We start from the raw sequence: 18,679 nt of genomic DNA, 5'->3' as shown, positions 1-18,679 counted from the left end.
ATAGTGTATATTTCAAACAAGCCAGACTTATGGCAAGCAATTAGTTAGGAAATATAATTCAGGAGTTATCAACTTCATATATTATACCCTATAGCTCCTTCTTTTGTAACCAACTGTAGACAATACGGATAATGTATATTGACTTGAAGGAGAAGTGTTTTTAATAAAAAGTGAGGACAGCAAAATATTATAAGATTCAAGCTATCTTTTTAAAGTAATAATAATAAAAGTTACATTTTATATTCAAATTTGAAATTCACTCACACACTTGTGACGTGTGTCATCTTAGCAGTTATTGCACAATAGCTCTAAAATGTTTGTTCTCCATTTATAATTTAGACCTAAATGTGTAACATTGTTGCAAACACTGCTGTCATGTAGTGATTAAGATGTTTACACACTCCGGAGCTATATTTTATAAGTTGGAGAGTTCTTTAAAAGTATTTGCTCTTTCTGAAGAATGAAACTTTTATTCTAGGTCCCTTTAATCCTTCTTTTCTTAAAGAAAATAAAGACACTAATCCCAGTGTCAAAATAATGTCACATAACTAATTTATATAGCACAGAAAAAAGTATTTCAAGCTTTTTAGCCTGACCACAAAACTCGTAATACCAGCACTATGGGAATCCCATGAAAAAAACGTAATTTTTACGAGTGCAGTACTGACATTGCGTTACAGGCTAAAAGGCTTGCGTTACACCTATACCGACAAGACTTTTGATGGCTGCAGTGCTGTTTTAACGCTGAAGTGACCATATTTTCAGCATTAAAAGATGAATGCACAAACTTGTAATCTAGCTGTATAAATTCCCTCCCCTTCCTTTCCACTTTGCTTGGTTTTCCTTGTCCTGTGGGCTTTCAATACTAAGCCCTGTATTTTTTATTGTGCTAAATCAATTCCTGTAATAGTTTAATACTGCTAATTTCTTATTTGTTCTTTTTTGCTGTGACTTTTGCTAAACATCATTAAAGCTGTTTCCTCCTGACCTGCATTCTCACAAGGATACTGATCAGCTGATTGCATGCATCATAAACAAACTGCCTGGATGCACTGAACTCTCCTGCCTGTCAGTCAAGCTTCACTGAACATCTCTGCTTGTGAATCTCTGTGCGTCTAAAAACTGGTAAAAGCTTTTTCAATTATCATATAGCTATAGTCCATTTGCATGCTAAGTTATATTTTGTAGGTACCTGTAAACAATTGTTCACAACTTGCAATAATCTGTTGCAGCATATCAAAGCTTGATCCATTCAGATTTATTGTTATTCTGCTCTGATTGCTGCACATATTAAAGCATTTGTCTTCCCATTTTAATGTATCTAGACATCTTAATATCTCTGTTGTATCTCTCAGATATGAAGGTAGTCCTCTAACAAATTTTTGTACAAAAAAATCTATGTATTGTGAAAGATTTGATGTTAATGATCCAATCCCTGATATAATTGGTCCAACTGGTGGATTAACTGGATCTTTATGGATTTTTGGTAAGAAATAGAAAATAGGGATTTTTGGCATTCAGGAAATCATATTCCTTTTTATATAATATGTATTTTTGTTTAGCTTCATCTAACATTTTGGATTTTTTTTTCATTGGATCAAGTTTTAATTCCTTTTATGTCTCTCGGTTACTAAGAAGTCTTTCAGATTCTGCTAAATATTTAAAGTGACACAACCCAAATTCTTTCTTTCATGATTGAGATAGAGCATGCAACTTTCAAATTTACTCCTATTATCAATTTTTCTTCATTCTCTTGCTATCTTTATTTGAAAAAGAATGCATCTAAGCTATTTTTTGGTTCAGTACACTGGACAGCAGTTTATTGGTGGGTGAGTTTATCCACCAATCAGCAAGAACAACCTAGGTTGTTTACCAAAAATGGGCCGGCATCTAAACTTACATTCTTGCATTTCAAATAAAGATTCCAAGAGAATGAAGAAAATGTTATAATAGGAATAAATTAGAAAGTTGCTTAAAATTGCATGATCTATCTGAATCATGAAAGAAAATATTTGTGTTCAGTGTCCCTTTAACTGCATCTAAAATGACAATTTTATCAGCTGGTTTTATTCTTATGTCTTAATAGTTTTGTAAATCTATTATTGTTTGTCTTTCTTTATATGTCAATGTTTTTTTAACTTTATTTTGGCAATATCCTTATGTACTAGTTTTTCAAATAATTCCAAATTCCTACTGTTCTCATTCGTTGGATAGAACTTGAAATTAAATTTCAAATTTGTATGAATTATCTGCTATGTCTCTTTATATGAATTTGAGTTTATGTTGTTTGTTGCAATGTTTCAGTCTACTGTTTTTTTTTCATGAAATATCTTTTTAATGTTAGTTTTCTAACAAATTATATGTGTATTACATTTATTTTATCGGGTTGTGGGGGAAAAGCTTAAACCAAAACTAAAAAAACCGTTCTCTTCTTTATTAAGCATCTTACTACTTAGATTAAATATGTCTCTTGATGTATTTATCTTACCATTTCTTCCTCCTCTTGACCCTCTCTTGTTCTTATTCTTACAGAGGGGGGGTGTATCTATTTTTATTTCTAAATCTCTTGATGTCCCCTGTCTTTGTGGATTTATCTCTTAAAAATAAGTCACACTTTCTGGATATGTTCTATCATCATCTAACTCTTGAAATCTATTTGTAGTTTCCATGCTCCAATTGTTATAAGATCCCTTATATGGTGTATTTCTAACCTAATTATTTTCTGTTGTCTCTATTATAAACAGCTCCATCTGCTTCTCCTTATTGTGCATGATTTCCCCCCATTTCTGAGTAGCATCCTTCATCTCTCCTTAGTTTCCTCCACTTCACTTCTTGCAGGTCTCTGTTTAGATTTTTTAATGTTATGATTATTTCCATTCTGTTTTTCTTTATACTCTCTATTTTCTATTTTAGCACTCAATTCTTCCTTTAATTTTGATATCTTATTTTCTATTTGTATTAGGGAATCGTCCTGTGATCTTTTTATTATATCCATCAGAGTTAAAGAAGCTTTTTCTAGAGCCTTATTCTATTCTGTCTGAAAATTATCTTTCAATTCAAATTTACATTTTTTTCTTAGTCTTAAACCTCTAGGGATCAAATCCATTTCAATATATTTATTCATAAATTTTAATACAGTCTTTTGTTTCAATTCATTAGTCATATTCTTTTCTAGATTTAATATTGTCTGTTTTTTATTTAAGAGTTCTGCTTGTGTTATAATTATCTCATTTTGTGCAATATCTGTTATAATATTATCTTTTTTTCTCTCTACATAAAAATATCATCATCTATTCTTTGTGGCTGTACTTATTCAGGCATGTTTTCCCCAAAAAGCTTCAAGAATCAAAACATTTAAAGAAAAATAGACAAAATAAGTGTGCTACAATCTGATCCTAAACAACATGTCTATCTACCCTAAATAAAAATGAAACATTAAAAAAAAATATGAGAAGCAGCGCTAAAAAGCTAGGATCTATCAAAATTATTCATATATACCCTCTAATTATATAGGTAATAATATTATTTATTAATTAAAATATCACATATCATAAAAACTGCTATGAATTGACTATATGTTAAGAATTTATCAATTGTCATAAAAAGATAAAACATCCTAAAATGGAAATTGAGATATTAGAATAGGGTTGTCTCCCTTCAATAAGATCTATACACAAAGTTGCAACAATTACATCTTAAGCAAAGTGCAGTATTTTTCTCAGTAATATTGATACACCATGTCCTGCTGGAAAAAGCTGAGTTTACGTAATAGTCGTGTGTTCAATAGAGTCTATCACTTGTGTTAGTCAGAATAAAACTTATGGTATTTTTGTAATCAAGCATTGCTGGAAATAGAATTTAAAGAGTAATCTGTAAATGTCACTGTAAGTAAACATGTAATCATGGTCTTACAGTTAACGGCCTAGGGCAAAGGTAAAGCAACAATCCTGAGTCATACTTCAAAATCATATGGATTTCTCCTCAGTCATATCCATATTGGATAGTCCTGAATCATACTTCAAAATCAATATATATATATATATATATATATATATATATATATATATATATATATATATTTTTTTTTTTTTTTCTAACCATGGACTTCCGTATTGGTAAAGATTTGGGACAGCACAGTTTCCCTTCCTTAGACAACCACAAACAAGCAAAAATGTCCCAGATATAGTACCCCAACTACCACAACACCCCATCTAATCCAATCACAATCTATTTTGAAGCAAAATTTCAATCAGGAAGCAATATGTGCAAAAGAACAGAAAGAAGCGTGTGCAAGCAGAATTTACAAAACAAGAATAAAAACCATCCTTTTCACAACCACAAATCTTAATTGTTTGCCAAAGAGAGGACTGCATGACATAGACATACATCACATCACCTGAATTGGCAAAACAATCACTCATGATGCCGAATCACACAAGTATAAATAAACATAATCGCACTAGACCCAGAACCCTGTTTGCTCCCCTAATTACATCATGTGGTAAAAACTAATCATACTCTTAGTAAACAAATACCGGACCTCTATTATTTACATGTGTGAGCTGACAATATTGTAGTTCCGCGAAGAACCGAATGGATAATTTACATGACCGCCTGACTTCACCCGGTCTGCACCAAAACAGCTTTGCAATATCAAATACATATGGGGTCGATTGATCAAATACTTTGCCAGCCTTCGCCCCCCTATGACTGCAGGTTCTCATAAGAGAATCTGTAGTCTGTATTTATGAAGCAGTGGTCATCAGACCGCTGTTTCCCTCAGCTATTTGACACCTCTCAGGTGGTGAATTACAATCTCGTCCAACCGGGAAAATTGACAGCTCCTACCTGTGCGTGATTGGCTTGCATGGTCAGGAGGTGGCAGTGGAATTCAGCTGTCAAAGGCGAGCTGTGGGGAACAGGGGTGCGTATGTATGCACCTTGTCTGACGTAGCTTGATAAATTGACCCCATATCGTAACACTATAACACTAGTAATCCTATAACATCTTGCGACAATTATAAAGCAGTGATGTGCAGTGAGGTCAAAGGCTGGTGCGGCACTGGCTAGGATGCTTCTTCATTCTTTAGATATCCTTTGTTGAAGAAATAGCAATGCACATGGGTGAGCCAATCACATGAGATATGTATGTGCAGCCACCAATCAGCAGCTACTGAGCATATTTAGGTATGATTTTCAACAAAGGATACCAAGAGAATGAAGAAAATTAGATATTAGATGTAAATTGGAAAGTTATTTAAAATTGCATGCTCTTTCTAAATCATGAAATAAAACATATGGGTTTCATGTCCCTTTAAATGCATCTTGGAAAACTGGTCACCTTAGTAAGCATCTGATTTTAGTCTAAAGAATTGTAACAGAACCTCTTGCCAGATAACAAAATGCTTGCTCTGATTATGAGATCTAGAAATCCAGGCCCATTAAAATAGAGACAGGGGAGAGAGAGAAACAGGGGAGAGACAGGGGAGAGAGACAGAGAGAGACAGGGGAGAGAGACAGAGGAGAGACAGGGGAGAGACAGGGGAGAGACAGAGGACAGAGAGAGAGACACACACAGAGAAAGAGAGAGAGACACAGAGAGAGAGAGAAAGAGAGATAGAGAGACAGAGAGAGAGAGAGAGAGAGAGACAGAGAGAGACACAGAGAGAGGAAGACGGAGAGACAGAGAGAGACAGAGAGAGACACGGAGAGAGAGACACGGAGAGAGAGACAGAGAGAAAGAGAAAGACAGAGAGAGAGAGAGAGACAGAGAGAGAGAGAGAGAGTGAGAGAGAGACAGAGAAAGAGAGAGAGAGAGACAGAGAAAGAGAGAGAAAGAGAGAGACAGAGAAAGAGAGAGAGTCAGAGAGACACAGAGAAAGAGAGAGAGAGACAGAGAAAGAGAAAGAGAGAGAGACACACAGAGAAAGAGAGAGACACACACAGAGAAAGAGAGAGAAAGAGACACACACACACACACAGAGAAAGAGAGACACACACAGAGAAATGAGAGAAAGAGAGAGAAAGAGAGACACACACAGAGACAGAGATAGAGAGGGAGAGAGAGAGAGAGAGAGAGAGAGAGAGAAAGACAGACAGAGAGAGAGAGAGAGAGAGAGAGATATGGGGGGAGAGATAGAGTGCACGTCTAAAGAGTACTTAGCAGCCATAAATAGGCATTCTCCATTTAGAGAATCTTTTCTATAAATTTTCTATGCTTACATTTTCAAAAATACCTCTCACAAACTTTATTGCAATATCAGACACTTTTCAGTATGTAATTAAAGTGTTAGTACTGATCGCTAGTAGGGAAAATTAAAGGGATAACTACTCAAAAAATAATTTCTTAAAAAGAAAATTCAGATGTATACATGTATTCATAACACAATATTGAAAATAATTTATTGTTTACGATGAATAGTCACTTACTATTGATTATTGAACTTAACACTCCACATCCTTCACTTTTTGAATTCCAATATTAACCTCATCTTAACAAGTGAGTTAAGATATAAAAACTCACTGGGGTCTTTTCATATTTCTCTGATAATTATATTTATAATACAAGCCATATACAGTATAGCTTGATATTAGAGATGTACAGTTGATATGTTATATATTGAGACAAATATGTAAGATTTGCTCCAACAATTATTTAATCATATAATAACGTTAACTTAACTTTTACTAAATGTCTTCTCAATTGTTGTTCTACTAACATTATATGAACTTCATTACACAATATACCTCCCACTATTATGCTCTAAATCAGGGTTCTTCAAACCACGGGTCGGGACCCATTACTGGTTCACAACACCATGTTTACTGGGTCACGGCTTGTGTGTGTGTTGTATGAGAGCATGTGTGGTGTGTGTGTGTATGTTGTATGAGAGCGTGTGTGTGTTGTATGAGAGCGTGTGTGTTGTATGAGAGCGTGTGTGGTGTGTGTGTGTTGTATGAGAGTGTGTGTGTGTTGTATGAGAGCATGTGTGTGTTGCATGAGAGCTTGTGTGTGTGTTGTATGAGAGCATGTGTGTGTGTTGTATGAGAGGGTGTGTGGTGTGTGTGTGTTGTATGAGAGCGTGTGTGGTATGAGAGCGTGTGTGTTGTGTGTGTGTGTTGTATGAGAGTGTGTGGTGGGTGTGTGTGTTGTATGAGAGTATGTGGTGTGTGTGTGTGTTGTATGAGAGTATGTGGTGTGTGTTGTATGAGAGTGTGTGTGTTGTATGAGAGTGTGTGTGGTGTGTTTCTGTGTTGTATGAGTGTGTGTGTTGAATGAGAGTGTGTGTGTCTGTTATATGAGAGTGAGAGTGTGACTGTGTGCTTTTACCTTCTACAACACTTTCAATTTTGGCTAAATTCAGGAATAAAGTATGCACATTTTAGTCACTTTGCCAAAAATTGTAGGCATCTTGTTATATATTACTTCAGAAATTTTACAGACCAAGCATTAATATATAGGGTCGTAAAGGTATGTGATGTTATGGCACTGGGTCTTCGGAAATAAACGGCTAGATTACGAGTCTTGCGTTATGAGTTGAAAAGCAGTGTTATGGGTCATAACGCTGCTTTTTAACTACCGCTGCTATTACGAGTCTTGTGTGCTGTACCGCACACTTTTTTGGCTGTAAAACAAATTAACTATCGCACCTTTCAAAAAGTCCTTTTTTTAACGGGACATTATCTAAAGTCAGTAGTTATGAGTTTTGTGCTACAAAGCTGTAGCATAAAACTCACAACTTAAGAGTTAAAAAGTACACCAACACCCATAAACTACCTATTAACCCCTAAACCTAGGCCCTCCCGCATTGCAAACACTAAAATAAAGTTATTAACCCCTAATCTGCCACTCCGGACATCGCCGCCACTAGAATAAACATATTAACCCCTAAACCTAACCCTAACACCCCCTAACTTTAATATAATTAAAATAAATATAAATAAAACCTACTATTAATAACTAAATAATTCCTATTTAAAACTAAATACTTACCTATAAAATAAACCCTAAGCTAGCTACAATATAAAAAAAAACAAAAAAGACAGGAGCGCAAGGGACTGATCTAAGAGTAGTATTGTTTTTAAAATAAATTTAATTTACAAATATAAAAATTCGCTCACACTTTTAACCCTCAAACATATGAGGTATGAAAAGGCACAATATTAAGAGGACCAATACAGCTCTGTACGAACCCAGGATGACAGTCTCTTTTTCAGATCACTTCTATCAGTAGCGTGTCTACAGGAACAGCTGTGCTGCTACCTTTGCATTAATCTGTCCGTGATGACTCCCTGGGATTTTAGCACAAAAGTCCAATGTCTCAGTGTCCCAATGTCCTCTTACATATATTTTAAAAAACACAAGACACTGGTCGCCAAACAGACTCCTACAGACGTTCACAAGCTGGCTAGAACGCTGTGTGTCCGATTGCTGCAAGCGTATATCGATGTGGGCGTGGCCGAATGCATTTTGTGGGGCTCCTCCCCACTTCATCAGAGGTATGCCCACATACCTAGACAGCTACCTTTTATAGGATTTCCCTATTGTCTGAACAACAACGTTAAGGAGAAAAAGACACATGTATGTCTAAAGTAACATTGATTCTCTTTGCTATGGTAAACTCCTTAACAATGACTACCACGTAAATATACCAGTGAAAAATACATACATTCCTTATATTATATTTGCATTGTTACAAAGCGTGTTTTTCACATTATACCACGGTTGAACTCTATTTATTCGATATTCTTATATTGCATACTTGCTGTACCTCCATATTGCCCTTTAAAGGCATATATGATTGTTATCGAATATTATCAATCTTATAAATCGAAAATTAAGAATTTAAAAAAAGCACACACTGGTAGCCTTATTTGTCTAACAAACTTATAGCTATTCACATGTTTGAAAGTTTACATAGAACTACCCATACAAAATACATTAAAAATATATATATGTATAAAAAAAAATATATATATATATATTTATCTATATGCACGACACAAAACATAAAATGACATAGAAAGCTTAAAAGACAATATATCAATTAATAGCTAAACATATTAAAAATATATTTAAATTTAAAAACATTCTCTAGATTAAAAACCTGTAAATCTGTAAATGCATATTATAAATCATTAAATTTATACTATTTTGCCTAGATAACTTCCAGGATATCTTTATTTTTATTATTAAATATTAAAAGATACAGGTAAATACCTAGAGGGACCCTTCATATTACCCTTCATATTGAAGACAAAAGGGAGCTAGTACAAATATATATAATATTGGAGACACACATTAGGAATCAATAAAGGCTGCTAAATCCACCTCTCTATTCATTAGATATGGTTCAAGTGTGCCCAATGTCTGAATCCAATATGTCTCTCTCTGTCTCAAGAGTCTTAGGCAATCACCACCCCTTTCCTTTCTCTTTACATGTTTGATCGCTTTGATTTTTAGATCCCTTCTATCTTTCCCATGTGTCTCTAGAAAGTGGGCTGATGCTCCATGGGTGGTGAGTCCTATGTCTATATTTCTAAGATGTTCAGTTAATCTATACTTCATTCTCCTTTTCGTTCTCCCCACGTACTTTTTTCCACATGAACACTCCAGGAGGTAAACAACATAGTTTTACTTACAATTCATTAGTTCTCGTATGTCATGTCGTTTGCCATCTTTACTGGAGTGAAAATGTTTGTTATCAGGGTGCATATGCAAACAACAAGTACACCCTGCTCTTCCACATCTCTAAAAACCCTGTGCTTGTCTCAACCAATTCGAGCCCCCCTCTTTTTTTACTTAAGTTTACTTGGGGCCACCATATTTTTTATTGATTGATTTTTCCTATAGATGATATGACTCTTTTCTGGGATAGTGTCTTTTAACACAGGATCTTGTAGAAGTATAGGCCAATGTTTTTTCAGGGTTCTTTCAATGCTCTTATGTGCATTATTATATCCGGTGGCAAAATGTATACCATTATTGTTTCCATTCTTTTGTTTGCATTTATAAACCTGCAAGGATGAACCTTCTTTTGCTTTTTTAGCCCTCTCTCGTGCTTGTGTTATTAGTTCCACAGGATACTCTTTGGCCATAAATCTTTTCTGTATGATTTCTGCTTCCTTTTCATATACTTCCACATCTGTGCAATTCCTTCTGGCTCACTGAAACTTACCATAGGGAATATTTTTTAACCATTTAGCATGGTGTACGCTCTGCGCATGTAGATAGCCATTAGTATCAGTCTCCTTCCTATACAACTTTATGACTATCTCATTCCCCCTATGCATCAGTTCCAGATCCAGAAATGTGATCTTATTCTTATCAATTGTATGTGTAAAGGTAAGGTTTATAGTATTTAAATTCACATATCGTACTAACTCTTCTGCCTCCTCTACCTCCCCTTGCCAAATTACCAAAATATCATCTATATATCTAAACCATCTAATTATCTTATTTATAAATGGATTCCTATTATTGAAGACAAATATATCCTCCCAGGTCATCTTTCCTTAAATTCTGCAGGGCTATATTTTCTGCATAGGTAAGATTTCTTGGGGTGTATTTATTGTTCTCATTTTTCTTTTTACAGATATGTTCTAATTCTTTTTCCATAAGGGATGCAAAAACTAATAGTTATATTGTAGCTATCTTAGGTTTTATTTTTATTTCACAGGCAAGTTTTTATTTATTTTAACTAGGTAGAATAGTTACTAAATAGCGATTAACTATTTACTAACTACCTAGCTAAAATAAATACAAATTTACCTGTAAAAAATAAAACCTAACCTGTATTATGCTAACCTTACACTACAATTAAATAAATTATCTAAATTAAATTCAATTACCTAAATTACAAAAAAACAAACACTAAATTACACAAAATAAAAAAATAAATGATCAGATATTTAAACTAATTACACCTTATTATACGAAACTGCCAATAGCCTTTAAAAGGGCCTTTTGTGGGGCATTGCCCCAAAGAAATCAGCTCTTTCACCTGTAAAAAAAAAAAATACAAACATCCCCCCAACAGTAAAACCCACCACCCACAGAACCAACCCCCCAAATAAAATCCTAACTAAAAAAACCTAAGCTCCCCTGAAAAGGGCATTTGGATGGGCACTGTCCTTAAAAGGGCATTTAGCTCTTTTTAAAGTGCCCAAACCAATAAACTAAAAATAAAACCCACCCAATAAACCCTTAAAAAAGCCTAACACTAACCCCCAAAGATCCACTCGTAGTTTTTGAAGACCAGACATCCATCCTCAACGAAGCGGCCGAAGTCTTCATCCAAGCGGCCGAAGTCTTCATCCAAGCAGCCGAAGTCTTCATCCAAGCAGCCGAAGTCTTCATCCAAGCCCGCAGAAGTCTTCATCCAGAAGGCATCTTCTATCTTCATCCATCCAGCATGGAGCATTCTCTTTTTACAACGGCGACTGAAGAATGAAGGTTCCTTTAAGGGACGTCATGCAAGATGGTGTCCCTTGAATTCCGATTGGCTGATAGAATTCTATCAGCCAATCAGAATTATAGGTGAAAAAATCATATTGGTTGATCCAATCAGCAAATAGGATTGAGCTCACATTCTATTGGCTGTTCCAATCAGCCAATAGAATGCGAGCTCAATCCTAATGGCTGATTGGATCAGTCACTAGGATTGAAGCTCAATCCTTTTGGCTGATTGCATCAGCCAATAGGATTTTTTCCCCTTTAATTCCGATTGGCTGATAGAATTCTATCAGCCAATCGAAATTCAAGGGACGCCATCTTGCATGACGTCCCATAAAGGAACCTTCATTCTTCAGTAGCCGTCATAAGAAGAGGATGCTCCGTGCCGGATGTCTTGAAGATGGAGCCGCTCCGCGCTGGATGGATGAAGATAGAAGATGCCGTCTGGATGAAGACTTCTGCCGGCTTGGATGAAGACTTTGGCCGGCTTCTCTGAGGACTTCTGCCGCTTCATTGAGGATGGATGTCGGTCTTCAAAAACTGTAAGTGGATCTTCAGGGGTTAGTGTTAGGTTTTTTTAAGGGTTTATTGGATGGGTTTTATTTTTAGATTAGGGTTTGGGCACCGAAAAAAAGAGCTAAATGCCCTTTTTATGGCAATGCCCATCCAAATGCCCTTTTCATGGAGAGCTTAGGTTTTTTTAGATAGGATTTTATTTGGGGGTTTTGGTTGTGTGGGTGGTGGGTTTTACTGTTGGGGGTTGTTTGTATTTTTCTTTTTACAGGTAAAAGAGCTGATTTATTTGGGGCAATGCCCCGCAAAAGGCCCTTTTAAGGGCTATTGGCAGTTTAGTGTAAGCTAGGTTTTTTTTTTATTTTGGGGGGCTTTTTTTATTTTGATAGAGCTATTAGATTAGGTGTAATTAGTTTAAATATTTGATCATTTCTTTTTTATTTTGTGTAATTTAGTGTTTTTTTTTTTTAATTTAGTTAATTGGATTTAATTAATGTAATTTATTTAATTGTAGTGTAAGGTTAGGTGTTAGGGCTAGATTTATCATAGCTGAGGCGTACAGGGGCATGTATACATGCCCCTTTATGCCTCAGCTCACCTGTGGCGGGGCTAAATTACCCATAGGTAATTAACATTGCGCACAAGCGCAATTTTGCGCTAGCGTGCAATACCGCCCCTGCCCGACTCGACCGAGGAGATTGAATTTTGCCACCTTTGAGGTGGCGAAGAGCTTAGGGAAGCAGCAGTCTGGTGACCACTGCTTGATAAATCACGGCGAGCAAGTTCTTGTGAGAACTTGCTGCCGTAGGGGCTTGATAAATCTAGCCCTTAGTGTAACTCAGGTTAGGTTTTATTTTACAGGTAAATTTGTATTTATTTTAGCTAGGTAGTTAGTAAATAGTTAATAACAATTTACTAACTAGTCTACCTAGTAAAAATAAATACAAACTTACCTGTGAAATAAAAATAAAACCTAAGATAGCTACAATGTAACTATTAGTTATATTGTAGCTAGCTTAGGTTTTATTTTACAGGTAAGTATTTAGTCTTAAACTCGCAGTCTCCTAGCTATGAAAGAAGTATCTTGGGTACTTTCTTGGGCAGAATCCAGCTCTTGTCTAATTTCTGCGGTACATATCCCAGGTGTAGACAATTGGAAATGGATTATCTCAGCCTTTATACTTTACATCGGGGGGAGTGGTCTCTCCATCCAGATGTGTTTTTTCAGATTGTTCAGATGTGGGGTCTTCCAGAAATAGATCTGATGGCTTCCCATCTAAACAAGAAACTTCCCAGGTACCTGTCCAGGGATCCTCAGGTGGAGTCGGTGGATGCATTAGCAGTTCCTTGGTTTTACCAACCTGCTTATATCTTCCCGCCTCTAGTTCTTCCAAGAGTGATCTCCAAGATCATCATGAAACATTTGTTTGTGTTTCTGGTAGCACCAACATGGCCTCACAGGTTCTGGTATGTGGACCTTGTCCGGATGTCCAGTTGTCAACCTTGGCCACTTCCTTTAAGACCAGACCTTCTGTCTCAAGGACCGTTTTTTTCCATCAGGATCTCAAATCATTGAATTTGACGGTATGGGAATTGAACGCTTAGTGCTTAGTCATAATGGTTTCTCTGACTCAGTGATTGATACTATGTTACAGGCTCATAAACCTGTTTCTAGGAAGATTTATTATCGAGTTTGGAAGACTTATATTTCATGGTGTTCTCATTAATTCTCCTGGCACTCTTTTATAATTCCTAGAATTTTACAGTTTCTTCAGGATGGTTTGGATAAAGGTTTGTCTGTAAGTTCCTTGAAGGGACAAATCTCTGCTCTTTCTGTTTTATTTCACAGAAAGATTGCTAAACTTCGTGATATTCACTGTTTTGTTCAGGCTTTGGTCCGTATCAAGCCTGTCATTAAATCAATCTCTCCTCCTTGTAGTCTTAATTTGGTTTTGAAAGCTTTACAGGCTCCTCCTTTTGAGCCTATGCATTCTTTGGATATTAAACTACTTTCCTGGAAAGTGTTGTTCATTTTGGCTATCTTTTCTGCTAGAAGAGTTTCTGAATTATCTGATCTTTCTTGTGAGTCACCTTTTCTGATTTTTCATCAAAATAAGTCAGTTTTGCGGACTTCATTTAAATTTTTACCTAAAGTTGTGAATTCTAACAACATTAATAGGGAAATTCTTGTCCCCTCTTTGTGTCCTAATCCTAAGAATTCTTTGGAGAGATCCTTACATTATGTTGAAGCTACTAAAGATTTCAGGAAGACTTCAAGTCTATTTGTTGTCTTTTCCGGTTCTAGGAAAGGTCAGAAAGTTTCTGCCATTTCCTGGCATCTTGGTTAAAGCTTTTGATTCGTAAGGCTTATTTGGAGTCGGGTCAAGCCCCGCCTCAGAGAATCACAGCTCATTCTACTAGATCAGTCTCCACTTCATGGGCTTTTAAGAATGAAGCTTCAGTTGATCAGATTTGCCAAGCAGCGACTTGGTCTTCTTTGCATACATTTACTAAATTCCACCGTTTTGATGTATTTGCTTCTTCGGAAGCAGTTTTTGGTAGAAAAGTTCTTCAGGCAGCTGTTTCAGTTTGATTCCTCTGCTTATGTTTTAAGTTTTTTCTTTTTAATTATGAGAAAAACTTTCTTTTTGGTTGTGGATTTAATTTTTTCAGAGGAAAATGGCAGTTTTTATTTTATCCCTCCCTCTCTAGTGACTCTTCTGTGGAGTTCCACATCTTGGGTATTACTATATCATACGTCACTAGCTCATGGACTCTTGCCAATTACATGAAAGAAAACATAATTTTTGTAAGAACTTACCTGATAAATTAATTTCTTTCATATTGGCAAGAGTCCATGAGACCCACCCCTTTTATGGTGGTTATGTTTTTTTGTATAAAGCACAATTATATTTCCAGTTCCTTTTTTTGTTGTTTTTTACTCCTTTTCTGTTTTGAGACAACAAATTATATTCCTGTATTACTACAGTGATCACCTGGCTATTAAAAATTATATAGGGGCTTACTTTTACAGAGGGGGTGATGGGCTTTTAAACAAGGGTACATGGGGGTCTCTAAGCCATTTTGATCACATTACAGGCACATTCTTAAAAAATATGTTATATTTTTTAAAATTTTTTTATACATTGTATGTCCCCAAGACAAGCAGGCGATTACCTTTCCAACGGTGGGTCTTGGGGTTTGTAGGAGTTAAGGGAACTGATATTGAGGGGATTTTATAAGCACCCCACCATCCAGCTCCCTTCTCCTATTTAGTGAGGCTGTTACTGTCCAGAAACATCCCAGGAATTACCCAACTGAGGCACAAACGAACGCCATCTCGTAAAATGCCTAAGACTGAAACCAACATTTTTAATTTCATGATTCAGGTAGAGCATGCAATTTTAAACAACTTTCTAATTTACTTTTATTATTTGGATGTAGCCTGAGTGCCTCAACTAGAAGTGGGCTAGGATGTGAATAGGTAGTACACATGTATTTATTAATAACAATAAATGATGACAGTTAAAACAATTAAAACAAAAGTTTAAAACAATAAATAATTTGCAAAGGTACCTATGTGGAATATTCAAGTAGTACATTAACATGGATAAATAAATAAAATGCAAATAAAAGCTATATATACACAATATATATATATATATATATATATATATATATATATATATATATATATATATATATATATATATATATATATATATATATATAATATTTTTTGAGAGAAATTGATGATCTACCATAGTTGCAACAAGATTTTATCTTGGATAGTATAGAATTTATTCTATACAATAATGTATTTCTTTTTGAAGAAAGGTACTATTTGCAAATTGGGGGCACAGCGATGGGTACTCGCTTTGCCCCCAATTATGCAAACCTTTGCATGGGTTTTTGGGAAACAAATTACATCTGGCAGAATAATCCATTTGCATTTAATATTAAATTATGGCGTCGTTTTATCGACGATATTGTAATAATTTGGGAAGGTAGTAATGAAACTTTGGAGGATTTTATGCAATATGCTAATAACAATCAATTAAATTTAAAATTTACTGGTAATTATGATTCCACCAAAATTGATTTTCTAGATATTACTTTAACACAGGAAAATAAGAAAATTGTGAGTAATTTATTCAGGAAAACTACAGATTCGAATAGCTATCTGTATGCTACCAGTTGCCACCATAAAAAATGGATCCACAATATACCCTATGGGCACTTTTTTAATGTCTACGGCGAAACTGTATAAGAGTGGATGATTTTGAGGTGGAATCGAATCTACTCAAACAAAAATTTAGGGCTAAAAAATATCCAGAAGATTTAATTATTAACGGTTATGAGAAAGCAAAAGCTCTAAATAGGACTAATCTAATAAAAGGGCAAAGTAATAAAGTTCTTAAGAAAACCTACAAAACTGAAAATACCACTCTTTTTCTCACAAAATACAATAGTGGAGCAGGAAAAATAGAAGAGATTGTGAAAAAACATTGGGGAGTTCTTAAATAAGATGAAGTGTTAAAAGACATTTTAGATGAAAGACCAAAAATTGTCTTTTGACAAAACATGAATCTAAAACAACATCTGTCCCCTAGCAATCTAGGACCTTTAACAGAGAAAGAAATTAAAACTACAAATTGGTTGAACCCAGTGTTAAAAACAGAGGGGTTTTTTTGGGTGCAAGAGAAAAAATTGCACTGTTTGTACATTAATTGACCAACAAAATAATAAAAGTTTTTTTTGCCATCATGACAGGGTGGAATTTAAAATTAAAACACATTTAACATGCCAATCCAAGTTTGTAGTATACATGCTTGAGTGCTCGTGCCAAAAGAGGTACATAGGAAGAACGAAGCGGACCATAAAAAGAAGGGTAATGGAGCACATAAAAAATATAGAGCAGGGTATAACTACACATGGGGTATCTGATCATTTTTTTGAAACATCATAACAAAAATTATAATGAATTTAAAAGTTTTAGCTATTGAACAAGTAAATCTAGATAAAAGAGGGGGAGATAGACTTTTGACCCTCAGACAAAGAGAGACTTTTTGGATCCATAGGCTTAGGACCATGGAACCTAATGGACTCAATAGGGAGGTAGATTTACAAGCCTTTCTTCTATAAATAATGGTTACATGCAGTTTTTCATCTATTTCCTCATTCTGACAACTGGTTTTATGGGAATTTTTTATAGTAACTGTTAGTATATAGTATATTTTTTATTTTCAACGTTAACGTTGTTAATTATATATGAATACTTATTATTTATATGAATTTTTCTTATTCAGATACCGGAGACTATGAATTTTATTTTAATATATTTCTGTGTAATTTTAAATATCACAACAAGTAAGTAGTAATTTATTTTCTCATTTTTTCAAATCAAATTGTGTGTTTTTCCTATTAGAAAATTATGTCTTTGTCCACTAATAATTAGATGAGAATTTATAACAAATGAAGATTTTTTATTAAGTATTTTATGAGTAAGTTTTATAGAATAATTTATTGAAATGAATTGTTATGTGAATTGTTGTATTGAAATATGTTTATGTAAACAGAAGCGGTTTAATGCAATTAGAAAGAGAGACATTCTTTCTGATACAATGACGTGAAGGGTAGGCCGACTTACCACTGTGTATACAATACAAATATCGCATGAAGGGGGAGGTGTGGATAGCCTCTGATGAAGCGGAGTCACTTCCGTGAAACGCATCAGGCACGCCCCCCTTTACGTCATTGACGCTGCTACGTGGTTACGGAAACCCAGGGTGTTTGTTTGTTTGGGACCAACTTACCGGTGAGAATCGTGAGAGACGAAAGATCGTGTGAGGACGGAGTTCCTACTTGGCTCAGTTGACTGGGCCAAGTAGGAACCTCTGCACAGACGTCAATCCATCTTTCCAATACCACGGTGTTTGGACCATTGAATGCTTTTACATACCTCATATGTTTGAGGGCACCTTTTGTGAGTAGTTCACTAAAAGGGATTGAGACACTTTTTATGTGGAAATCATTTGTAATAAATAGTACTACACTTAGAGTTCCGTTGTGTGCTCTTTTTCCCTTTTGTATTTATATATATATATATATATATATATATATATATATATATATATATATATATACAGTGGGGCAAAAAAGTATTTAGTCAGCCACCAATTGTGCAAGTTCTCCCACTTAAGAAGATGAGAGAGGCCTGTAATTTTCATCATAGGTATGCCTCAACTATGAGAGACAAAATGTGGAAACAAATCCAGACAATCACATTGTCTAATTTGGAAAGAATTTATTTGCAAATTATGGTGGAAAATAAGTATTTGGTCAATATCAAAATTTCATCTCAATACTTTGTTATATATACTTTGTTGGCAATGACAGAGGTCAAACGTTTTCTGTAAGTCTTTTAAGGTTGTCACACACTGTTGCTGGTATGTTGGCCCATTCCTGCATGCAGATCTCCTCTAGAGCAGTGATGTTTTGGGGCTGTCGCTGGGCAACATGGACTTTCAACTCCCTCCAAAGGTTTTCTATGGGGTTGAGATCTGGAGACTGGCTAGGCCACTCCAGGACCTTGAAATGCTTCTTACGAAGCCACTCCTTCATTGCCCGGGTGGTGTGTTTGGGATTATTGTCATGCTGAAAGACCCAGCCACGTTTCATCTTCAATGCCCTTGCTTATGGAAGGAGGTT

The 18,679-nt window shown here is 35.2% G+C and overlaps 1 protein-coding gene across 1 annotated transcript in view; it reads left to right on the top strand.

Moving 5' to 3' along the window:
• The first annotated feature begins 1,077 nt into the window (after nucleotides 1-1,077).
• LOC128639577 (glutathione S-transferase omega-1-like) overlaps nucleotides 1,078-18,679 on the top strand; it is a 117,951-nt gene continuing 100,349 nt past the window's right edge. The window contains exon 1 of the mRNA XM_053691712.1: nucleotides 1,078-1,125. The gene's annotated coding sequence lies outside the window, so the exon portion shown is untranslated. The remainder of the gene's footprint in view (nucleotides 1,126-18,679) is intronic.

Source organism: Bombina bombina, chromosome 9 (assembly GCF_027579735.1).
Source record: "Bombina bombina isolate aBomBom1 chromosome 9, aBomBom1.pri, whole genome shotgun sequence".
NCBI classification, from domain to species: domain Eukaryota; kingdom Metazoa; phylum Chordata; class Amphibia; order Anura; family Bombinatoridae; genus Bombina; species Bombina bombina.
Note: the sequence above shows the minus strand (reverse complement) of the source record. Positions and strands in the feature narration are given on the sequence as shown.